Genomic DNA, 26,920 nt, shown 5'->3' on the forward strand with positions numbered 1-26,920 from the left:
TTCTCTGAGATGATCTAAAGCTGCAGAAACTGCTGCCATGGGCACAATTTTCTTTCCCCCCGATCCTCCGTGGCTTGTTTCTCCCTGCTAACAGGGGCGAGCACCATCCCGCAGGACGGGACATTAAACCTAATATAAATTCAACAAATATTTGTTGAACCAAAAAATATAAAAGCAGAGATAACAAGCTGTGCTTGCCATTTTTTCACTGCTTCACCAAGGTCCAATTGACGTACAAAAAGCTGTAGATAATTTAATGCTTACAACTTGATGTACTTGGAGACAACACAACACTGTGTACTTAAAAATCTGTGAAGAGGGTGAATCTTATGTTGGGGACCTGCTTTTTATGATTAATTGAATTTTTCTATTCATAAGAAAAGCTCAGAGCAAAAAAAAAAAAGTTTTAGTTGTGGAAAGGAAAAAGAGGACATAGAAATCTCGAGGAACCCCCTGGTCCCTAAGAAGCACTTTTCTTTCTGTTGTCCACCATCTACTGGAACCTTCCTTCTGGTTCCAGCATTGCTACAGCCACTTCTGCAGTCTGAGCTTCCCACACAGAGGGGAGACTCTTTGTTGGCTTCGTCCCCGCATCCTTCACTGTCAAGTCCGTGGTACTCAGTACCATGCGTACACCTGGAAGGCACTCAGCAAAAGATTTGAGTCAATAATCCCATTATTCTAATTTTCCACTTGTACTGGCTAACACTAGGTGGGAAGGCACAAACATGCCTAACAAATGCATTTAAACTCCTCCCTTTGGTTCTTCTGGAAGAATGGAGGCATTTGTACAAATACTTTAAAGCCTACACACCAGGAAAGATTTCCATCATGTATTTGTGTAATGCGCAGCAGCCATATTTGTCCACTTAGGTCTTTATTTGAACATCTGGTTTTCTGCTGCGAGCCTCCCTGTGGCTGGATGGAAGCCACTTTGAAACCTGGAAGCAATGTCTGATGTTCTCTAATTACCTTTTTTCCCTCAAATAGGAATAAAATGAAGTGTAAGAAAACTTGGCAACGACTCGCTTTGTGCGTCACTCTGATAATTCATTGTAGCCCAGTCTCATCAGCTCTATTTAACGTACATCAAAGAAAGTCTTGATGCTTTAAGGAGAAGCACATCACACACCAAGCTGACTGGTTTCATTTCAAAGTCATTCCTGGTACAAAAGCTTGATCACAATCTGTAGGGCTGTGGCACCATGTAGCCCTGAGCTGCCACCCCGTCTCCCCTCTCCATGCCCCAGTCCAGCCATGCCAGTAGCGTCTGCTCCTCCCACACTCATCCTCTCTGCCCCCACAGAGCACCAGCCCACTCTGTTCTTCACCTGACCATACTCCCACCAACCACTGCCTGGTTTAACCTACCAACTTTAGATCTCAGCTCAAGGGCAACTGGCTCCAACAAATGATTCCTTACACCTACTCAAGGTCAAGTTTTTCTGCTGTACATTCCTGTAAAATCAATCATTTCTATGATCTCATTGCACTTGTCTTTCTAGCTTATAATCTTATCGCATATATTACTGAGATTACTTCACCAATATCTATTGATAGCAAAAGTCTCACAGGAGCATGTCCATGCCTGTTTTCCCCCACAAAGGAGACATTCAAATATTTATTGAATTAATGCATGACAAAAGAATAAATGAATGAACAATAAATAAATCTCACAACCTACTTTGTCCTCTAGAAGGCTCACTTTCTCACTCATAACAATACATTTCATACATTCTTTTCTCTCTTCAAACTTCTGACATTTTTTCTTCCACTGTCCACCGCCCTGACAACCTTATCACATGCTCCATGGAGAACACAAGGACCAAACTCAAGTCTGTCATCTTCCCACCACCAGTCCTATAATCCAATAAATATTCACTCCCACCTATTCTTCAAAACAGATGGAACAAACAGGAAAAAATATAGCAAAATGGCAGACCTGAATCCAACTACGCAATAGTTACAATAAATGTAAATGGACTAAAATCTCCAACTAAAAAGCAGACTGGGAATGAAAAAGCAACAAGACTCAACTATATTATGGCTAGAATGGATATGTTTTTCTCTCTCTTTAAAGAGAAGAAGATATAAAGACACAAGTAGCTGAAAGTAAAAATAGGTATACATGAACCATATGATAGTAAACATAAAAAAGATGAACTGACTACAACAGGCAAAATATCCTTCATTATATGTTACTTAGTAACATCAGTAAATAGACTTTAAGAAAAGTAATATTACCAGAGACTAAAGAGAACATTTTATAATGATAAAAGTATCAGCATAACATAATAATTATAAAGTTGCATGCTCCCAATAACAGCACCTTAAAATATATGAAGCAAAAACTGTGAGAAAAAAAGAGAGAAAAATAGGCAAGTCAACAATCTCAGTCAAAGGTATCAACAACCTCCTGTCAGTGATCCATAGAACAACTAAACAAAACATCAGTGAATAACAGATCTCACAAGCATAGACCATAGAGTGACATGTATGAAAAGCAATTTTTTCAACTGCATATAAAAATTTCATCAATAGAGACCACATACTGGGGTACAAACAAGTCTTCACACAAATGAAAAACCACCATTTCAGTTCAGTTCAGTCACTCAGCTGTGTCTGACTCTGCGACACCGTGAACTGCAGCACGCCAGGCCTCCCTGTCCATCACCAACTCCCAGAGTTTACCCAAACCCATGTCCATTGTGTTGGTGATGCCATCCAGCCATCTCATCCTCTGTCATCCCCTTATCTTCCTGCCCTCAATCTTTCCCAGCATCAGGGTCTTTTCAAATGAGTCAGCTCTCCACATCAGGTGGCCAAATTATTGGAGTTTCAGCTTCAACATCAGTCCTTCCAATGAACACTCAGGATGGATCTCCTTTACGATGGACTGGTTGGATCTCCTTGCAGTCCAAGGGACTCTCAAGAGTCTTCTCCAACACCACAGTTCTTTTAAAAGCATCAGTTCTTCCACGCTAAGCTTTCTTTATGATCCAACTCTCACATCCATACGTGACCACTGGAAAAACCATAGCTTTGACTAGATGGATCTTTATTGGCAAAGTAATGTCTCTGCTTTTTAACATGCTGTCTAGGTTGGTCATAGTTTTTCTTCCAAGGAGCAAGTGTCTTTTAATTTTGTGTCTGCAATCACCATCTGCAGTGATTTTGGAACCCAGAAAAATAAAGTCCGACACTGTTTCCACTGTTTCCCCGTCTATTTCCCATGAAGTGATAGGACCGGATGCCATGATCTTAGTTTTCTGAATGTTGAGCTTTAAGCCAACTGTTTCATTCTCCTCTTTCACTTTCATTAAGAGGTTTTTTAGTTCCTCTTCACTTTCTGCCATAAGGGTGGTATCATCTGCATATCTGAGTGTGTTGATATTTTTCCTGGCAATCTTGATTCCAGCCTGTGCTTCCTCCAGCCCAGCGTTTCTCATGATGTACTCTGCATATAAGTTAAATAAGCAGGGTGACAATATACAACCTTGATGTACTTTTTTCCCTATTTGAAACCAGTCTGCTGTTCCATGTCCAGTTCTAACTGTTTCTTCTTGACCTGCATACAGATTTCTCAGGAGACAGGTAATATGGTCTGATATTCCCATCTCTTTCAGAATTTTCCACATTTTATTGTGATCCACACAGTCAAAGGCTTTGGCATAGTCAATAAAGCAGAAATAGATGTTTTTCTGGAACTCTCTTGCTTTTTTGATGATCCAGCAGATGTTGGCAATTTGATCCCTGGTTCCTCTGACTTTTCTAAATCCAGCTTGAACATCTGGAAGTTCATGGTTCATGTATTGCTGAAGCCTGGCTTGGAGAATTTTGACCATTATTTTGATAGCGTGTGAGATGAGTGCAGTCGTGCAGTAGTTTGAGCATTCTTTGGCATTGGAATGAAAACTGACCTTTTCCAGTCCTGTGGCCACTGATGAGTTTTCCAGATTTGCTGGCATATTGAGTGCAGCACTGTCACAGCATTATCTTTTAGGATTTTGAAATAGCTCAACTGGAATTCCATCACCTCCACTAGCTTTGTTCGTAGTGATGTTTCCTAAGGCCCACTTGGCTCCACATTCCAGGATGTCTGGCTCTAGGTGAGTGACCACACCATCATAATTATCTGGGTCATGAAGGTCTTTTTTGTACAGTTCTTCTGTGTATTCTTGCCACCTCTTCTTAATATCTTCTGCTTCTGTTAGGTCCATACCATTTCCATCCTTTATTGAGCCCAACTTTGCATGAAATGTTCCCTTGGTATCTCTAATTTTCTTGATGAGATCTCTAGTCTTTCCTATTCTATTGTTTTCCTCTATTTCTTTGCATTGATCACTGAGGAAGGCTTTCTTATCTCTCCTTGCTATTCTTTGGAACTCTGCATTCAAATGGGTTTGTTCTCAGGTCAAACAACAGGGAGGGAATACAGCCCTGCCCATCCACAGAAAATTGGATTAAAGATTTACTGAGCATGGCCCCGCCCATCAGAACATGACCCAGTTTCCCCCTCAGTCAGTCTCTCCCATCAGGAACTGACTCAGTGGAAAAGACCCTGATGCTGGGAAAGATTGAAAGCAGGGGAAGAAGTGGATGACAGAGGAGGAGATGGTTGGATGGCATCACTGACTCGATGGAAATGAGTTTGAGCAAGCTCCAGGAGTTGGTGATGGACAGGGAAGCCTGATATGCTGCAGTCCATGGGGTCACAAAGAGTCGGACATGACTGAGTGATTGAACTGAACTGAACTGAATTGAAGGTATGGTGACTGAAAGCAGATCAGTAGTTGCTTGAGATGCAGAGAGGTGTATAAGTGTAGCAATAGGAAGGAGGAAGAAAAGATTGCACAGGTGTGCAATGAAACTCCTAGGAGTGATGGGAGTGTCTGTTATCTTTTTTTTGGCCATGAGTGGTATCCAGGATCTTAGTTCCCTGACAAGGGGTCAAACCCAAGCCCCCTGAAGTGGAAGCACAGAGGCTTAACTACCAGGAAAGTCCTATGTGTTCATTATCTTGAGCATGATGGGTGTTGGCTACACAAGTGTGTACAGGTGTCAGAAGCTTCAAACGTTCAATATATGCAATTTGATGCCAGTTACAACTCTATAAAGTTTTTTAATCAATTACTATTTCTACATTTTAGCAGGAACAATCAGAAACTGAAACTTAAAAACATAATTCCATTACAAGAGCTTCCAAAATGTTTAATATTTGGGAGTAAGTTTAACAAAACACATGAAGAACCTCTGTACTTAAAACTACAAAATTTTGCTGTGAGAAATTTTGAAAAGACCCAAATATTTGAAAAAATACATCATGGTCATGTATTAGAAGAATCAATATTATTAAGATATATTCTCTGTAAATTCATTTATGGGTTCAGTGCAATCCTATTCATGTTCCCCCAGTCTTTTTCATGGAAATTGACAGGCTGATTCAAAAATTTATATGGAAATAGAGAAGTCCAAATAATGTTGAAAAAGCAAAACCAAGCTGAGGACTTCACTATCTGAATTCCAGATTTACTGTAAGGCTTCAGGAACCCTGACAATGTGGTACTGGTACAGAAGTAGACAGATGGAAGGAACAGAATACAGAAATAGATGACATGTCTATGGTCAATAGACTTTTCACAAGCACACCAAACAATTCAAAAGGAAAGTTAAATTCAGCAAATTGTAATGGAACAACTGACATCCACATAGAAAAAAATTTATTTTGAATCCCCATGCTTCTGCACATCATAACAAAAAAATTTCAAAATGAATCACAGATCTATATATCTTTGTATACCACAGATCTATAAAGCTTTTAGAAGAAAATATAAGAGAATACTGTTGCAACCTACAGGCAAAGATTTATTAGACAGAACCCAAAAAGCAAGAGCCATGAAGAGAAAAATGATGAATTAGACTTACCCAAATTAAAAACTGATGCTCATCAAAAGACACCATTAAAATGAATAGGCAAACCACAAATACTTGCAAAACATTTGTCTGACAAAGGACATATTTGAAATACACAATGACTCCTACAATTCAATAACAGAAAGACAAACAGTCCAACTAAATTAAAATATGGGCAAAATAATAATTGAATCGACATTTCACAAGCAAAACAGTATGAACGGTCAGTAACCACACAAACCAGCGCTCAGCATCTCTTGTCATCAAGGAAGTGCAAATTAAAACTGCAATGTGATATCACTACATGCCCTAGAATGGTGAAAATTAATAAGACTGATAAAACCAAATACTGACCAGGAAACGGAGCAACAGGAACTCTGGGTGAAACAGAAAATATTACAACCACTTTGGAAAAGTTTCAACTGATTTATTTACAAAGCTAAACCTACTCTGTGTATCTGTCTAAGAGAAATTAAAATCTATGTCCCAGAAAAGTGTAGAAGAATATTCATAGCGGCTTCATTACAGTGACTGGAAGTGACAATCCCCACAAATGACTGCATCTGTTTGTCAAAATTGTACAGTTAGTGTGTGTTTCGATGTCTGTAACTGTCGACTTAAAGAGGGACCGTAAGATTTAGAGGTCACCAAGATGGTGGGGTAGGAGATCCCAGCCTCCATCCTCACGCAGAGAATCTAAAAAGGATGAAATCATAGGAACAGAGACTAGATTGATGGTTACCAGGGGCTGCAGGTGGGGGAAGTGTGGAGATGTCAGTCAAGGCGAACAAACACTCCGGAAGAATAATGCACAGCACGGCGACTATAGTTAACACCACGGCAGTCACCAAGTTACACACTTACACTGCTCTGTACACTTCAAAGTTGCTCTAGAGTAGATCATAAGTGGTCTCATTGTAACCACAAAATGGTAATTATGTGAGACGAAGGATGTGCTACCTAACCTTACTGTGGTCATCATTTCGCTGCATACACATGCATCAGATAATCACATTGTACACCTTCTCTGTACTGTCTTCTCTGGAAAAATGTCTGTTGGGTCTTCTGCCCATTTTGTTGAATCGGGTTGTTTGTTTTCTTGGTATTTTTGTTGTTTCAGCTGTTTATGCATTTTGGTTAGTAACCCTTTGCCTGTCGCATCATTTGCAAACACGTTCTTTCACTCAGTAGGTTATCTTTTGTTGTTGTTGATGGTTTCCTTTGCTGTGCAAAAGCTTTCAAGTTTGATTATGTCTCATTTGTTTATTTTTTGCTTTTATTTATTTTCCTTATTTTAGAGACAGATCAAAAATATTGCTAGAATTTATGTCAAAGTGTGTGTTCTGCCTGTGTTCTTTTATAGGAATTTTGTAGTTTCAGATCATGAATTTAGGTCTTTAAACTATTTCAAGTTTGCTTTTGTATATGGTGTGATCAAACATTCTAATCTTACTGTTTCATGTGTAGCTGTCCAGTTTTCCCAGCACTACTTACTGAAGAGACTGTCTTTTCCCTACTATATACTCTTGCCTTTGTTAGGTTAACTAATCATGCATGTGAGTTAAGTCATTTCGGTCTTGTCCAATTCTTTGTGACCCTATGGACTGTAATCCACCAGGCTCCTCTGTCCATGGGAATCCTACAGGCAAGAATACTGGAATGGGTTGCCATGCCCTCCTCCAGGGGATCTTCCCAACCCAGGGATTGAACCTCCATCTCCAGCATCTCCTGCATTGGCAGGCGGGTTCTTTATCACTAGTGCCACTGGGAAGCCCTAATTCCTCATAGGTGAGTGGGTTTAAATCTGGGCTCTCTTTTCTTCCATTGATCTATGCGTCTGCTTTTTGTGCCAGTATCATGCGGTTTTGATTACTGTATCTTTGTAGTATAGTCTGAAGTCAGGGAGCAGGCAGAGTCAATGTTAGTAATTAGGGGTGCAATGTACCAGTATCTGAAAAGAAACCACCAGCAGGCAGACAACAGAAACCTCTGGAGGCACAAAAGCACAGTGTTTCTCCTGAGTAACTCAGTGCTTTAAAGAATTATTACAGAATGACCCCAGACCACATTTGCTGCCAGAAAATTTGTCAGGTGATAGAGAGAAATGGGAGACTTCCACATGCTAAGATTGAAAAAAAAAAAAGGCATTTTTATCTTTTACCTAAATATGAGTTCAGTTTAGTTCAGTCACACAGTTGTGTCTGACTCTTTGTGACCCCATGGACTGCAGCACGCCAGGCCTCCCTGTCCATCACCAACTCCCAGAGTTTACTGAAACTCATGTCCATTGAGTCGGTGATGCCATCCAACCATCTTATCCTCTGTCATCCCCTTCTCCTCCTGCCCTCAATCTTTCCGAGCATCAGGATCTTTTCAAATGAGTCAGCTCTTCGCATCAGGTGGCCAAAGTATTGGAGTTTCAGCATAGCAATAATAACTCTATTGTTAAAATTCCAGCAGGGAAAAGAATTCCTATAAGCCCACATCTAACCTCTAACTTTTTTCCCCATTGAAATATTTATTCCTACAATGTAAATTTTTATGAAAACAGTTTTTTGGGGGGAGAATGCAATTATCCAATCATAGCAGAGAAATATACACTTAAAATGAAGCAAAACAGACTCCAAGCTACACAATACAAGTCATAAACCAGCTGCTCACATGACATCAGCAAGTCTTAAACGGCTGATTCACTGGAAGGAAAGTAAACAGGCAATACAGTTGCAACTAGTGCTGGTCATTGGAATCAAGGTCTCTGTAACCCGGATGGAGCATGTAGGTTTTTTTTCTGTCCCTGGTAGGTAAGCAGAGCCCCACCTCACACCTAGTGATGATACCTGGGGGTTTCTGAGCTGCCGAGCAAGTGAGACTTCATCACACAAACAGAAGTTTTCCCTGATTCCTGAAGTGGGGGTGGGGGTGGGGGCGGGGGAGGGGGCAGTTATGACCATGGGGCACTCGGGCATGTGGGCCTAAGCTAGTCTCCCAGGGAAATCAGCAGAGAAGGATTCTGGAGCCTGGGAGAGAGCCCTCTCGAATTCAGAAAACACGGGGTTGTCCTTACTGATGGATGATAACTGGATTAGATGCTCCCCAATTAAACGAGCTGAGCACCCACCCTCAGGCTTCGAGCCAGGCAAGACTTGTCTAGAAATCCACTTTTCCAATCTAGCTTTAACAGGAAAAGAATTTATAAATGGAGATGTCAAAACAATTGTAAAGGAAAATGTCAAATGGAAATTTAGATAATTCTGCTCCTTTAGTGGGAGTTCTAAAGCTACAGATAACACGGCCAAAGCAAAGAGGGCTGGAGCCAAAGCGGACTTCACTGAGATGAGTCATTACTGCAATTTCCAGATCCACCACTCATCCGGGAAGGCTCGTCAAGGAAAAGAGCCTGGTGCACACAGCTGGGCCCTTGGGGTCTACACAGCCCTCGCCCAGCGGTACATGCTGTGGTCTGAACTATCAGAATGTCTGCACACTCCAGGACAGGTGACACGTGCCGTGATCAAAGCCAGCAGAAGAAAGAGACGCGCACAGCAGACAAGGCAGCGGGTCCTCCCAGAAGGGCTGGTGGCAATCAGGCGCTAATGAGAGCATCCAGGTGACTAGGAGTGACATCCCAGGACATCCTTCCCGAAAAGAGGCCTGAAATGATGAAATTACAGCCTCGCTGGTTGAAGGGAGGACAAATTGGGAGCTTCTTACTTTTCAACTGTGTCAAACACAAGTTAATAACCAGTAGGGCCACAGGTATCTACACCACCACTGGCCATTACATCCCCGATGTGCTGTCATTCACGCTGGGTCCACAGTGATTATGCTGTTGAACCCAGCAAGTTATTGTGGACGAGGAGTGCAACCTCAAGGACACATCAGTTTTGTTTTGTTTTGTTTTGTTTTTTTATCAGATGCACAAGCAGTGGATCTACATGGCAGCAGTTCCAATATCTGGGAACCGCAGAGACTTGATAATTGAAAATTAGCCTAAAATGTGCAAATAGAAGATAAATGAGGTTAATCTAAACTTGCCCACAGTCCTCCTACTTGTTAACCCTGCGACGGGCAGGTCACTCGGCTCCTCGGAGAGGCTAAAGTGGCTCATCTATGAAACGCATCCCTGACACCCGATGGCTGGACCCGGGGCCTCCTGGAGTCCCTTCAACTGTTCCCTCACTGAGCCATCATTGTGCCAGGAGCCGGGAGGGGACCGGACGGAACAAGGAGACTCTGTTCCTATCTCCAAAGATCTTACCACCCAACCGGGGCGAACAGATGGTAATAACTATGACAAAGCAGGGCGAAGAAATCTAATACAATAGAGAAAGAAAATACTTAAGAAATACAAAGAGCCAAGAGAGATTAGTCCCATATGGGCCACAGCGGACAGCGGCATGAAAGAGGAGGCATGTGAGCTGACGGCTATTGGGAAGGAAGGAACAAGGACCCTCACTAGGATGAAAGCAGTAACATCGAACAGGAGCAATGGATCTGGGATGTTCTAAAAAGCCAGGGCGGGCAGGCCTTGATGAGAGGTGGACAGACCACATTCCCTGGCTCCCCGTCCTTAAGCAAATTACTTCAGCTCAGCGTCTTAACTCCTTAGAATCCACAACTTTGCAAATCAGCTTAGGACAGACAAGCTGACTTGAACATTAACTCAAATTAATGTAGTTTGTGCTTTATTTTGGTAATAGTGGTAAAGACAGAATTATAAAATAAGTATATAACTAATAAAGATAAGCAATGGTGTATATACATATATAAAGTAATATAAATGTATCTATAGGTAGATAACTGCTAAAGAATTTAAGAGCAATGAACTCAGACAGTTTAAACGATTTTGTCATGACTCTTCAGATGTTTTCATCAGTGTGTAATATTTGAGATTGGAAGACGAGGGACACAAGGAAAATTTGATGATGACTCTCAGCGTTTCAGTAAGAAATCATCTCACAGATGATGATGGTAAAAATGATCTTTGAATTATTTGATAGTGAAATATCTGGTTTCTTCTAACTGCTCACAGCACTTCTCATTCTAGAAAAAGAGCACCAATGAGGCCGATGATAAAACGAATAAATCAAAGTCTGCTGGAGTAAAAAGAATAATAACTAATGAAGAAACAAAAAGCTGCAGAGCTGCTGTGCTATAGACCTGCCCTAAAGGAAGCAGAGGGCAGGAGGGTGGGGAGAGGGGTGACAACGCTCTCTAGAGACCATCTCTGAGCCATGCCCACCCAGCTCCACCCATTAGGATGGGCACAAACTGAAGTCACCGCAGAAAGTGATCCAGACGGTTAAAGAGAAGCTTCCTGTCTCCATACTTGTTTCATCTTTATGTGACCAGAGGGTCAGCGTGGAGAAGACCAACTAAACGCCATCCGTGGCCTCATCTAGCAGAAGCAGGGCAAACGAGGAGGAATTAAAAGCAAAGACCCTTCTGTTGAATACCAAAGAGAAATTTCTAGCGTCCATGATTCCTTCCAGGGGAGCAGGACTTTGCAGATGGAGATGCTCAGATAAAGGCTGGACACAGTCCGTGGTATTTCTCAAGCACTGTCCCAGGTTCCTGACAAATATTAAGGTATTTAATTTTTGTAAGGCCCTGTGAGGTGAGGACTTTTCTTACTCCACACACGATGAGAAGCGCTTCCCAGGTGGCGCGGTGGTAAAGAACCCGCCTGCCAGCGCGGGAGGCACAGGAGACACGGGTTCAGCCTCTGTGTCGGGAAGGCCCCCGGGAGAGGAAGTGATGACCCACTGCGGCGTCCTGCCCGGGAAACCGCGTGAGCAGAGGGGCCCAGTGGACCGCCGCCCGCGGCCTCGCGAGCTGTCGGAGGCGACTGCGCATGCGCACCGCCGCGGACGCCCGGGAAACCCCGAGAGCGGAGGGGCCCGGTGGACCACCGCCCGCGGCCTCGCGAGCTGTGGGAGGCGACTGCACATGCGCACCCCCGCGGACGCCCGGGAAACCCCGAGAGCGGAGGGGCCCGGTGGACCACCGCCCGCGGCCTCGCGAGGTGGAGGGGGCGACTGCGCATGCGCACCGCCGCGGACGCCGGGAAGCGCGGCACGCAGAGCTCACGTGGCCTTCCTGCGGGCGCCGCGGCACCCACGCGGGCTGACCGGCTCCGGGCCGCAGCCGTCATCGTGCTGACCGGCAGCCGTGATCGCGCTGCGGCTGTGCGGCGCCCTGCAGACGTGTCCCGCAGAGTCAGACCACGGTGCGCGGTTGGCATAATCCAAACCCACGACCACGTGAGTCTACAGTACGACCACACAGTCGGATGTGTTCAGCCCTGCACTTGGGCCTAGGAATACGCAGAAGAGAATTTTTAAAGGGCAGTTCCTTGTATTCATGGGGTCTAGTTAGACTGAAATAGCATACACACACATACAGAAATCAGATGTCTTGCTGTCTAACAGAGTTCTGATCCTATTCATCACCCAGACTCCGCCCACCGCCAGACATGGCCCTCCCACTGCGGCGGGCCCTGCGGAAGCCTGAGGCCCTGGACTACTCCCGGAGGCGGAGCTCGGGCCACTCACGTGGTAACTGCATCCGTGTTTCACTCGCAACGCGCTTAGCACGAGGTTCCGCACCCCACAGGACGCTCCTGAGTGGGTTAGACAGATCCGTGACCAGAATTGAATAAGGACCTCAAATCCCTACTCCACCCACCTGCGATTCCACCATTAGATATTCACCCCTTTGAATCTTGAGAAATTTGAGAACTCTCCCTCTTCCTTTAAAATAAGTAAAGCCGGGAAAATGCTGTATTTTAAAGTATGGAACGGTTTTAAGGGAATTAACTGGTTAAATCTCCATTTGAGCAACCGTTTGAAAGAATGGCACTAGAGAGAAAGAAGTCCAGAGGGCGCCTGTCTTACCCAGGTCCAGCCTGCAGGCTTCACAGTCCACTGGCCCCGTGAGACGCCACATGGCAACCTTCCCTTTATAAATCAGAGCAATCGCTGGTCACTGGCCAGTGGACAGGCGGGCATCCATCGAAGGCTCCGTCCTCAAAAGGAGTCCTTCGTCCAGGTTCTTTCTTCGTGACAAACCCACTGACTTTGCTGGGCATTTTTTGAAGCCAGAGGTGCAGCCCCATCCTTCTTTATACAATTCCTCCTGCTAATCCCCACACTCAGAAACCCCTCAGTGCTCTGTTCAAGAGCATCCAGGGAAGCACCACGCTGAGGAAGAGTATTTCACTCCAGCATGAAGCAAGTTTGCCTTTGTCTCTTGTGTAAGCAAATAAAGCAGATTTGCCCCGCTCCTGTTCCCTTTCACCTTCCCTACGAGTGGGAAGTGGGGTGGATACAGGCATGATGCAGTGCCCGAGCTGCTGCAAGCCTTCATCAAACGTCTCCGCCACAGAACTGCCTGGCACACTTGCGGCGTGGGACTCGGATTTCCCGCTGGGGACCCAGGCACAGGAGAAGCGGCAGCTCTTCCTCTTCATCCTTCTCCATAGACGAGGGAGAGCGACAACCACACTGGATGCGACAAGGATTCTCTTTTATTTATTCAGCACCTACCATTGCTGTGACCTTGATAATCCACAGATTGTATGTAAATAGAAGGTAATTGAGAAAAAGAACAAAACGGTCTTAGAGAGTTGTAGATCACAGACTGAAGAGCGTGATCAGATAATTGTGTGCCACAGGACAGGGGCTCTTATTTATTTGCAAATAATTTTGTTTGTGATCAGGACAATTGACATTATTTTTTAGTGAGAAAATCTGGGGGAAAGTACAGTGAAAAGGGAGAATTTTATGTAAGAGAGACAAACAAAAATTTTAAATGCTGTGAGATGAAAAGCATCTCCTGAAATGTCCAGCCAGGGTTGAAATCATGAGACCCAAGGGCCTCTGATTCCCGCTCAGAGTTGGTGAGAGAACCCATCCTTCACATGAAGTTGGGGCTGGAGGCAGCAGAACCCTAATTCTTTCCTCCCCACCTCTCCTCTGCATCTTCAAGGCAGCGAAGAGCAATACCTAAGAGCATAGAGCCTGGGTCTGGCCAGCACCTCCTCCTGGGCGCTGTCGGGGAGGATGCAGAGCAGCAGGCTATGTGGCAGCCACAGAGGGCAGGGTCCTTGCCGCCATCTGGAGCAGAAGGTCCACTGTATGCAAAGTTGCACATGCCTTTTCATGAAGACAGGTTTCCCTTAGTGGTCAGATCTTCGAATTTTCCATAAGTAACACAATGATTACGACAAACCTAGATGGCGTATTAAAAAGCAGAGACATCACTTTGCCGACAAAGGTCCGTAGGGTCAAAGGTTTTCTAGTAGTCACGTATGGATGTGAGAGTTGGACCATAAAGGAGGCTGAGCGCTGAAGAACTGATAGTTTCAAACTGTGGTGCTAGATAAGACTCGTGAGAGTCCCCTGGACAGCAAGGAGATCCAACCAGTCAATCCTAAAGGAAATCAACCTTGAATATTCATTGGAAGAACTGATGCTGAAGCAGAAGTTCCAACCCTTTGGCCACCTGATGTGAAGAGCTGACTCAACTGGCAAAGACCCTGAGGCTAGGAAAGATTGAAGGCAAAAGGAGGAGTGGCAGAGGATGAGATGGTTAGATAGCATCACTGAATCAATGGACGTGAACTTGAGCAAACTCTGGGAGATAGCAGAGGACAGGCGAGCCCAGCGTGCTGCAGTCCATGGGGTCGCAGAGTCAGACACGACTGAGCAACCAAGCAGCAACAAGAACACAGTGAACTTGATGTGTCCTCCTCATTACCCAAACCAGAAGGCATCCCAACCAGGCACAGAAAGCGGGAGGCGACTGCTCTTACTAGGACACTCTAGTAAGAGTGTCCTAATGAACAGAGCCGTCAACCAACACCTAGCTTCCCCTTGCAGTCGAGGGGTCAGTGAGACCCCGTGGGCAGGAGCTGTAAGCGGAAGCCTGCTGCTGGGAAGGAAGGGGGGCGCCAAGGGAGAGTCTGTTTTCTGATGAGAGGCAGGTAGTTGCTGAGACAGCCCAGTCCAGTTCTTCCCACCTTGGAAGCCAGAGTGGTTCTAGAACATCTCACAACCAGTCGACAACCATGGGTCCCTAAGCAAAGAGGGCACTGAAAGTGGAGGGCAAAAGAAAGATCAGGTTTTCCTGGCGGCAGTATCAGGCTTCGCCAGCAGAGCCAGAGCCCCGCTCCAACACCCCATGGCTGGGAGATCAACGCCTTTCTTCCTTAAATCCCTCGGTTATCTCTAGCTATAAGCACTCCTGATATACCAGCCAGTCTAAGAGCACAAGTGTGCATTTCCCATCAGAAAACAGTGACATCTTGATGACTAATGTAATTAACTGTGTAATTGTCAGTTACCATTCTACCAATAAATAAATAACAAAAGCAGAAGTGAGGCTCCCTTTAGAAGGAATGCAGGCCTAAGCTTTACCCAGTGACCTAGCACGATATTTTGCTAAAATCCAGGAAACAAAGCCTAGATTTTTAAGCCTGAAGTTTTCAAGTCCTGTTTCTCTCTTTATATACCAAACATGTACAAAAATATGTACATGTTTTAAGACATTTTTACATATGTATAAATGTACATTTTATAAGACATACTTGTGCTTCTGAGAAAAGTTGAGGTGATGTACCACCTGTAGTTTTCAAGTCTTTGCTAGTTTCCCATGATTCTTTACATTTTCAAGAACTGGTCTTTGTAGCAGAGCACCCTTATTACTAATAACATCACCTTAAAATTATACAGAGCTTTACTATCTATAGCACTTTTATATGTACTCTATTTTTAAAATGTCTGTAAACTACAAAGGGATTGGTATTTCTTTGATTGAGTGCAGAATAGAGTATGTGAAGACTTAGGAAAACTAGAATAAAATCATTCATATTCTTTACAGGCATATACAAGATAAGACAATAGGTTAAGAAAGGAGGAAGGATGGGAAAATGAAAAAAGAGCTAGATATGAGAATAAAATAATAATAAAAACTGAAAATGAAATAACTCAACTTAAATGTGCTTTAGAAGTTGTAAAAAAAATCATATGGAGCATGCACAAAATTTGATTAATAACATGGAGGATAAACTGGAGAAGCTCCACAATTAATAGAGGAAAAGGATGAACACAGCCAAAAGAATGACAGAGAAAACTGTAGTTGCAAAGGCAAGAGAATAAAGAGCCAACATTTACAACTAAAAGCTCAAAAGGATCAAATATAAGCAGCTCAGTGATTGGTCATATCCTGGAAAATGAATCAAATATCAATGAAGTTACAGGATTGAAATCATTCAGAGTATATCCTCTGACTGTAGAAAAAAGTATTCTAGAAATAAATGACAGAAATATAACCAAAGAGTCCACAAGTATTTGGAAACTCAGCAATATGCTTTTAAATAACCAATGAATCAAATAACAAATTACAATGGAAATTATAAAATATTTTGTATTAAAGGATAATAAAAATGCAATAAAACACAATTTGTGGGATGCAGCTAAAGGCATGCTTACAGGGAAATTAATAGCCTAAATGCTTACATGAGAAAATAAAAAAGGCTTAAAATTCAAGACTGAATTATCTATTTTGTATAGTTATAAGAAGAAAAGTAAATTAAACCCACATAAAATAAAAGAAATTAAGAAAGATACTTTAAAATGTACTACAAATGGACACATCAGTCAAGATGATGCAGTAAGAAGGTGTGAAACCCACCTCACCACACAAACACTTCAAAATACATCTAAAAGTGGAGCAATCCTCACTGAAAATTAAGTGCAGACTGGCAGAAAGACCCCTGTACAGTCAAGGTTGTACGAAAGACCCACAAGTCCTCTGGCAGGAAAGGAAGAAAAGTGATGGGGTGGGAACCTGATGCCCTGGGGTGGACAGGGCAATCACAAGGCGGGAACTGCCCCGGGGCGTGAGCATGAGGAACAGACTGGGCATCCCGGTCCCGGGAGCCCTGCAAGGGAGAGGACCGCCGAGACTGACAGGAGGGCTGTGGGCAGGCTGGAACACATTCATCTGCCCCCAGAGCAGGGCAGAAAGAGGTTTCAGGGGACTTCCTCAGCAAGCTTGCTAGACTACTGAATGGGAGAAGATATTTGCAAATGATATGACAGATAAGAAGCTAATATCCAAAATATAGAAACAGCTCATACAATCCAATATCACAGAAACAAACAACCTAATCCAAAAAAAAAAAAAAAAAAGTGGCAGAAGACCTGAATAGACATTTTTCCAAACACGCATGCAGTTGGGTAACAGGCATATGAAAAGATGCTCAACACTGCTTATTATTAGAGAAATGCAAGTCAAAGCAATGAGATATCACTCCACACCTGTCAGAATGACTGTCATCGAAAAGTCTACAAAATAGTAAATGCTGCAGTGGATATGGACAAAAGGGAACCCTAGTGCACTGCGGGTGAGAATGCAAACTGGCGCAACCACTATGGCAAAACCCTATAAAGGTTCTCAAAAAACTAAAAGTAGAACTACCATAGGATCTAGCCATTCCATTCCTGGGCATACAACCAAAAAAAAAAAAAAAAATGAAAACACTAATTCAAAAAGGTACATGCACCCCAATGTTCATAGAAGTTTTATTTGCAGTAGCCAAGGTATGGAAACATCTAAAGTGTCCAGTAACAGATGAACAGATAAGGAGTGCGTGCGTGTGTGTGTGTCTGTGTATCCCACTGTATATAATAAAATATTGCTTAGGCATAAAAAATGAAATTTTGCCATTTGCAGCAACGTGGATGGACGTAGAGAGAATTATGCTTAGTGAAATAAGTCAGAGAAAGGCAAAAACTGTAGGATATTATTTATATGTGTAATCTAAAGAATAAACAAACAAATGTTTATAACAAAACAGAAACAGGATCATAGTCACCACTTGGGAGAAACAGACCAGCGGCTTCCAGTGGGGAGAGGGAAAGGGGGTGGGAGACGATACAGATAAGGGATTAAAAGATACACACTACTACTTATAAAATAGATAAGCAGAAGGATGTATTATACACCACAGGGAATTATACTCATTATTTTTTAACTTTTAATGGCATACAACCTATAAAAATGCTGAATCATTATACTGTACACTTGAAACTAATATAATACTGTGAATCCATTGCATGTCAATAAATAAAATAAAATGTAAAACAAATGGACAGGAGAGAAAAATCAAGGCCAAAATGGCTCTTCTAAAATCTAAGGCCATTGAAACTCTTTAAAAAGCAGTATTCTGGGGGGGGGGGGGGGGGGGGGGAAGGGAGAGAGAAGGGGGACAGGGGAGAACTCCCGATTAGCAAAATGAAGAATTAAAAATTCTTCTACAGATATTAAAAAGAGGATGAGAGGATATTATAAGTAATTTTGTGAAGATCAATTTGAAAATTATTAAATAGAAATATTCCTTTAAAAAATAAGTTTAGAAACTGATTTTACAAATGAAACAGAAATATGAGTAATTCCAAATTTATTTTAAAGCTTCTAATTTTAAATTTAAATCCTCCCCAGGAAACATCTTCAGGCCCAGGTGGTTTCCTTAACGAATTCTTCTTAAAGTTTGGGGGCATAATGGCACACATCTTAGAGAGACTTTTCCAAAGGCTAGATAAGATGAAACACTTCCCAACTCTTCTCTGAGACCACTTTGACCTTGATGCCAAAACCTGATGAAGACATTATAAGAAATAAAAACTATGGGCCAACTGTTCCCATGAACATAGTCACAGAAATACTAAACAAAAGATTATCACAAATAATTCAGTAAAATGCCGAAAGGAAAATGCATGAAGCCTAAATTCAAGGAATGTATGGCTTTAGAGTCAATGGATGTGCTTCAGCCTCACCTCTCCCTCCCTGACCAGCTCAGTCCTAGAGCTCTTAGGCAAGGCAGGCATCGTGGTGGGGACGGGGGTCCTGAGGTGGGCCGGGCAGGGCAGCCTGGAGCACCGGCAGGGTGAGAGTGCATCCATGTAGGGGAAGGAGTGATGGCCAAGACGGAAGATCAAGAGCATCTTATGGACCAAACAGAGAGACATACGGAGGGGAGCAGACACAAGCGTTCTCACACGGCTGGAGGTCACAAACATGAAAATGGAGAAAACAGAACATGGAGATGCTGGGTTGGAATGGGATGTATCAGAGTGAACCAGTAGCTCACAGTAGATATTAGAGCTATACGGATTCTATATGCATGGCTTCCCTGGTGGCTCGGATGGTAATGAATTTGCCTGCAATGCAGGAGACCCGGGTTTGATCCCTAGGTTGGGAAGATTCCCCTGGAGGAGGAAATGGCAACCCACTCCAGTATTCTTGCTTGGAGAATTCCATGGACAGAGGATCCCAGGGGCTACAGTCCCTAGGGTCACAAAGAGTCAGACACAACTGAGTGACTAACACACACATACAGATGATAAAAAGTGATAGATGGATAAATAGATGGATTAAAATAAAATTTCATGAATGCATCTGCATATACTTGGGAGTGTATACACAGACATACACACACATGCATACATATACATACGTATCTTCAATGTACATTTGTCTTCTAGCTCTGCTTGGGAGGACCTGCTGGTGGCAACACCCCAACAGCAGAAAGCACAGCAAGCCATGGACCTGAGCTTCTAAACCACCAAGGGGGACAAGGAGTCCCTGGAGAAAGGGCTAGGTCTTGAGCAGAAAAGGCATAAGATGAGCCTGCAACCACGATGCCAAAAAGCGAGAAAGTGCTCCAAGAAGAGTGGGGCCAGCAGACACCAGGCCAGAGTAAATGAGCCCTCACTGGGCAGACCGGCTTCAATTTGAGCACTGAGGTGGATAATGATGATAGGAGGTTATGGTCCATTGAGAATAGTAGAAAATCATGAGTTCTTCCAGAAACTAATTAAGGAATTCATGTAAAAACTTGATGAAGAACAAGATATACACGGTTCCAAAGTATTTATACCTCCCCATAAAAACACTTATTAATTACCAAGGAGAAGTTCGTAAGTTTACAATGGGGAAAGCTGGCAGACACCACCTTAATCAAGTAGTCAGAGTAAACATCGTTAATTATGAAACAAACTGGAACTATGTGCCACCTGATAGCATACAACAAGATCACAGCAGTATCCCTGCGAAGGACGGAACTCAATCCAATGATAAGGAAGCACACGAATCCAGACTGGAGGACGCTCCTTGAAACAAACGGCTTGTTGTCTTCCAAAGTATCAGAGTCACATAGTCCGGGGAAGACCAGGGACTATTCTAGACCAATGGGGATAAACAGACAGGCAACTAAATGTAGCACCTGATCCTGAAAGGAATCTTTGCTACAAGGCATTACTGAAATACCTAGGGAACCCTGAACAGAGTCTGAGGATCAGATGCTACGATGTATCCTATCAGTGCTGGTATGTTGATTTGGATGGTTACATGGAAGAACTTCCTTGTTATAGAAATATACCCTAAAAATAGTCAGGGATGATGGAGGAACATGTGGATAACTTACTCTCAAAAGGCTTAGAAATAGCGCATTATTTATACTCTACTTCCAAGTTTTCTGTAAGTTTGTTATTGTCTCAAAGTTGTTTCAAAATTTTAGATAAATCACATTATATATACACAAATATATACATATATGTCTCATGCCGTTTTCTCCTTTATTTTGTTGATGTGATGAAAAATAAACAACACTTCTGTGTGTGTGTGTGTTATTCATCATATAAACAAAATACAGAAGAAAAACATACACTTATTTCAAGATGCAGAAAAAGTATTTGACAAAATTTTACATGAATTCATAACTTAAAAAAAAACAAAAAAACCTCATCAGAGAGACATGCAGCTTCTGCCCTGAGTTGAGAGAGCCAGAAGGAGCCTTGTTCTTACTCTTTCAACAAAAAAGGGACAGACTGACTTCAAACCCACGAGGCCCCAGGGCAGAATCACAGCAAGTACAGGGCTGAAATCTAGGGTGGCATCTTGTCTGCAGGGAGAGGAGAGGTGCCAGCCTGACTCCGCCCCCTGGGCCACCACATCATGGGGACGGGTTGGTGAGGGTCTTTGTCCAGACTGGCAGGCTGGTGGAAGTGTCACAGGTCCAGGGGGCTACACGGCTTGGGGGGTACGCATTTTCTCATAGACTCTTCCCACAGAAACACCTCGACAAGCTCTTAAAAATGCCCATCGTGTACAAACCTGGGTCAAGAGAACAGTGGAAATGCAAAGGAACCAGAAACTCTTCCGGAATCTTTCTCTTCTGTCTCCACTAGGAGCAGTTTTAATTCACTGTGGGAAGGGCACGAGTTGCTTCTGTAACACTGGTGGAAACTCTGCAGTCAGGGAAAGAAAGGGCTTCCCTGGGGGCTCGGCGGTAGCCTGCATTGCAGGAGCCTCAGGAGATGTGGATTTGATCCCTGGGTCGGGAAGATCCCCTGGAGGAGGGCACAGCAACCCTCACCAGTATTCTTGCCCGGAGAATCCTATGGACAGAGGAGCCTCGTGGGCTACAGTCCATGGGCTCACAAAGAGTTGGACATGACTGAAGCGACTTCAGACTTCAGACTTCAGCCTCAGACTGAGGCTTCATCAGGACAGAAGGCTGCCAACGATGCGAATAATTCAGGGTCATCTCAGTGGATGCAGAGAAAGACTTGAAAAATGCAATATATATTCTTGGCAAATATTCTCAGCAAACTAGGTATAAAAGAGAACTTCCTTAAACTAATAAAGAGCATTTTTGTTGTTGTTGTGTAGTGGCCAAGTTGTGTCCAACTCCTTTGCGACCCCACCGACTGTAGCCCACTTAGGCTCCTCTGTTCATGGGATTCTCTAGGCAAGAATACTGGAGTGAGTTGCTATTTCCTTCTTCATCGGATCTTCCCAACACAGGGATCGAACTCTCGTCTCCTGCTTAGCAGACAGATTCTTCATCCTTTAGCCACCAGAGCATCAACCCTACAGAGAATATGGTGAAAAACTGTTATTGGTTGAAGCATATGAAACTGCTAATATTCAGTTCTAAAATGATGATTTCATATGACTCAATCTACTATTTTGGTTTTGCTTAATGTGTTTATAGATTCTTTTGAATTAATTCAGTTCTAAACATACCATGCAAAATAATAACGTAACTGTTTTTCCTTTCCAGTTCTTATATTTAAATTTTCTTCACTGCTACTGCTGTGACTAGGACTTCTAGTACAATGTTGAATAGAAATACTGATGGTGTTATTTTTATGATTATAATTGGAAAATTTTCACTATTTCACCATTAAGTATGACTTATATTATTGGGTTTTTTTTAATTCATGAGAAATTATTTAATTTTTTGAGATATAATGAAAAACTGTCATTTTTATTTGTTGCTAAAGTTGTTCAGGTTTAGCCATTGAGAGCTTTTTCAAGTTAGCACCTGTGCCCTTTGATATGGCCCATTCCCTTCTCCCTCCCTTCTTTGAGTACTTTCTTTCTTACATGATCCTTTTGGTTCATCATGGATTTTCTCTGCCCAACCCCTGGCATCAACTACTTCAACCAATAAAAGTAAAATGCATTTCAATATATAAAGAAAATAATTGGTAAACAAAAATTTAAAATATGCTACTTAAAATAGCATCAAAAATCATGAAATCATTAAGGAGTAAATCTAACACAAACATAACAAGATTTCTGCACTGAAAAATTATGAAACTTTATTAAGAGAAAATTTAAAAGACCTGTGTAAATGAGAGCCATAATTTTGACTATTCAGTATCATAAAGTAATTAATTATCCCTGAATTGACCTACATATTCAATGCAATTCCAATCAGACTCATACCTCTTTTTGTGTGGAAATTGACAAGCTGATTCAAATATTTATTTGGAAAGGCAGAAAGCTAAGGAAAGTCAAAACAGTCATGCAGAAGAAAAGCAAAGCTGGCAGATGCAGGCTCTTAGCAATGAAAACTTTTTATAAAGCTACCTTACTTGATATAGTATGGAGTTAGCACATGGGTAGACAATAGAATAATGAACCAGAACCGAGAGTGAAGAAATAGACTCATTTATGGTTACTGACTTTAAGACAGAGATGACATCAAAAGTGGGAAGAATGGTCTATTCAATAGGTAACACTGTATCACCTGCATCTCTGTAAAAAAAAAAAAAATTCTGATGCATAGCTCATACCTCACACCACACAGAAAAAAAATCATGTCCAAGTAGATTTTAGATGTAACTGTGAAACATGAAACAACAAATCTAGAAAACAGCATTAAACTTTAAAGAAAAGATGAATAAATTGAATAATAGTAAGTTACCAACATGAAAATCTTGTTCATTAGAAAGACAATGTTGAGTGTTTATGAAACTCCTACAGCTCATCATACCTAATGACAGAAGATTTGATGGTAGTATCAAAAACAGGAAATATTTAGGTAGAAATGGCAACCCACTCCAGTATTCTTGCCTGGAGAATCCCATGGACAGAGGAGCCTGGTGGGCTACAGTCCGTGGGGTCGCAAAGAGTCGGACACGACTGAGCGACTTCACTTTCACTTTTAACAAAATATGTGCGAGGCTCATTCAATGATAACTATGCCACCAAGGAATTAAAGAATAAACAGAGATATGTACTATGTCCATGAATTGGAAGTCTCATCATTATTAAAAATGCAATTCCTTCCAGTTTAATGTATTTCAGTGCAGTACCAATCAAAATCCCAGGAGGTCTTTTTGTATAAATTGATAAGTTGATTCTAAAATTTATGTGGAAATCCGAACAATCTAGAATAGTCGCGTTTAAAAAAGAAGAACAATGAGAGGACTTGCCTTCGCTGACGATTTACAGTAAAGGAGTCACTGGGCCCTGCAGACGAACAGGCGCTCAGGGCAGCGGGACAGAACCGAGAGCAGAACAAGGCTCACACGGAGATGGCCAGCTTGCTTTAACAAAGAGGAAAAGATGATTCCATGGTGGGAAAAAAACAGTCTTTTCAAACAATGGTGTCAGAACAAATGGACACGCACACGGTAAGAAGGATCCCAGGCTTCCCTGCTGGCTCAGGGGGAAAGATTCCACCTGCAAATGCAGGAGAGTCGAGTTCAATCCCTGGGTCGGGAAGATCCCCTGGAGGAGGAAGTGAAAACCCGCTCCAGTTTTCTTGCCTGGGAAATCCCATGGACAGAGGGACCTGGCAGGCTACAGTCCCTGGGGTCGCAAAAGTGCTGAAGTCGAGTTAGCCCCTAAACAACAACAGGAATGATCTTGCTCTTCTTTAATGCCATAAGCAAAATTAGCTCAAAGTGGGTCATGCCACAAAAGTTTTTCAAACTTGAGAAAGGCAAATTTTACAGTTAGGACACAAAAGTCACAAACAATAAAACAAAATGCTAATAAATTAGATTTAACCAAAATGTAAAGTGTCTGCTCTTCTACAGTTTTCATTAACAAAATGAAAAGGCAAACCAAAGACTGAGAAAATATTTGCAAATCAAAGATGTGATAAAGAACTTATATCCAGAATGTATAAAGAAGCTTTTCGTGCTAAGTCACTTCAGTCATGCCTGACTCTTTGCAACGCTATGGACTGTAGCCCACCAGGCTCCTCTGTCCATGAGACTCTCTAGGCAAGAATACTGGTGTGGGTTGCCAGGCCCTCCTCCAGGGGATCTTCCCGACCCAGGGGTGGAACTCAAGTCTCATATCTCCTGCATTGGCAGGTGGGTTCTTTAGTACTAACTCCACCTGGGAAGCCCCAAAGAACCCTTGGAACTCAATAACAAAAAGCCTTCCTTAGAAACTTTACAAAAGCAGTACAGAAAACTTCTCAAATGTACAAGCAGTTGGAAAGTGTATTACTTACAAAACTTAGAGAAAAAGACATTCAAGGACATCGTCCATCAGACTAAAAGGATCAAAATGCAGGACTAACTAAAATTATGCTATAACAGTACTACTGGGATAAATAATAAACCAAATCATCACAGAGGTAAAGGCATATTTACAAAAGAATGCAATTTTGAAGGCTCAAATATAACAATAATTTAATAATAAACTTGCTCTAAAAGCTCATAATATAAAACAACAGGAAGTAGGTGGAAAAGGGGAGAGAATTTAAAGAGTCTTAATGTCTTCATCTCTTATGAGGCATGTCAACAGATACAAAATGATAAGCAAATTGATCAAGTACACAAAAAGACCTGAAAACATTTCTCATCTTTAGCCAGAAGTTTTACTTGTACGAATTTGTCTTAAGGAAATAACTATGTGCAAAAAATACACAGATGTTCGTTGCAGCATTATTTTATGATATAAAAAAATTGGAAGGATTCTAAATGCCCAACAGTATGTGTTAGATGAAAGAACTATGTGTATTCATTCACTGAGATACTGATTTTTATTAAGTGGTAGGTGGACAAAGAATATTTAATGATGAGGCAAGAATTTCATTATCACTCAGGTATTTTTCTGTCATTCTAGTCAAAATCAAGAATTTTGCTGTTTTGTGATTTTTTTTTTTTTTTGATCAACAGGATTTATTTGGCACCATCTCTAATTTTTTCTCATTTCTTTTCCTAAGTTGCTTCTTTCAAACACTCTCATGTGGAACACTTTATTTTAACTTTATCTCCCTCAAAAAAAAAAAAAAAACTACTCAATGATTTAAGTACTAGTGACTTTGCTTCCTAAAATGGCAGTATTCATAGTTTATTTTTAAATGAAAAATAAGGATGCCATCACTTAGAAGTGAGTTGGTTTGCAACACCAATGCATATAAATTCAGTGCTTAGTGTCAAACATGGCATTACAGTTGTATTTTTGTCTCAATAATTTATGGGTTTGACAGACTTAAATAAAACACTAATTACGACAAAGTATAGTAATTTTATGATACAAAGAACTAAAAATTTTTACCAATTCTAAGAAGTCTGTATTTCTAAAAGGACGCACACACACTAGTAGATTAATTCAAACAGGACCTCCAACACATATATTTTTGATAAGAACTCATCTGATCTAGTAATAATATATTCTCCACCACAAATGTGAGCCAAACCCATAATTCATTTATTTCAAGTATGTGAATGCTCCACCTTCTGGCTCACAGTCAAGCCTCTCAGAAATCCTTGCCCGACAGGCACAAAGTCTTCCTCCCTGCCTGGGAGCAAACCATTCCGTCAGTCATGGCTCACACAGGCTCATCATGGACCGTTCCAGCAACTCTCAGACCAGTCCCCAAAGAGCTGAAGCCAGCAGCTGTTCACGGGCCAATGACTGCAGAGAGAGAGCCGCAGGATGCTGGGGGGTTTGGGGGCAGGCATCTCCCCTCCCAGCCTGGGCGATGCCCACGCTATGGAATTCCATGGACCACATCCCACCTCATTAACTCTGCTTGGTACCTCATGGAGCCAGCAGCCCATAGCCAAAACTTTTTGGCAAGATCCTCACTAGGTTAAGTTCTAATGCAGTCTGCATCACCAAATTAGATAGCATCACAAAAATATAGAAAACACTTCAGATGAACAGTCGATTTCCCAGGCATCCACCCCTCCCCCTGCACGCTGTTGGGCAGGACCATTTATTATACAACTCAGGTCTTTCTGAAAACCACTCCAGTGTTGCCAGTTCCCGGAGCTTCTTTCTGGCACTCGCTCAAGACTTTCTTCCTCCTTCTTCCCATACAAATATTTCCTGAGTTTTCATTAGAAACAGATTATGAGGGATCTGCCTATTTCGGGGGAAACTTCTCCCTGTCACACGCAATGAGCTTTACAATTGCGCCTTATTGAAGATGAACCTGCTCCCCCTTCAAGTTTAATGCTGAGACACTTGAGAGGAACCATCTCTCCCCACCATGGGCCAATGTGCTTCTGTCTTCCTTTGGATTCACCAAGGCAAAGCCCTCGTTTATCACACCTCCTATGAAGGAAAATTGGATTAGATCAAGTCACCTTCAATTACGCACATGAGAAGTGAGGAAACCAAAGATTTGTCCAAAAAAAAAAAATCAAAAAGCGGAATGTCTGCTGTAGCCATGTGT

The sequence above is a fragment of the Muntiacus reevesi genome, chromosome 2 (assembly GCF_963930625.1).
Source record: "Muntiacus reevesi chromosome 2, mMunRee1.1, whole genome shotgun sequence".
Classification (NCBI taxonomy): Eukaryota; Metazoa; Chordata; class Mammalia; order Artiodactyla; family Cervidae; genus Muntiacus; species Muntiacus reevesi.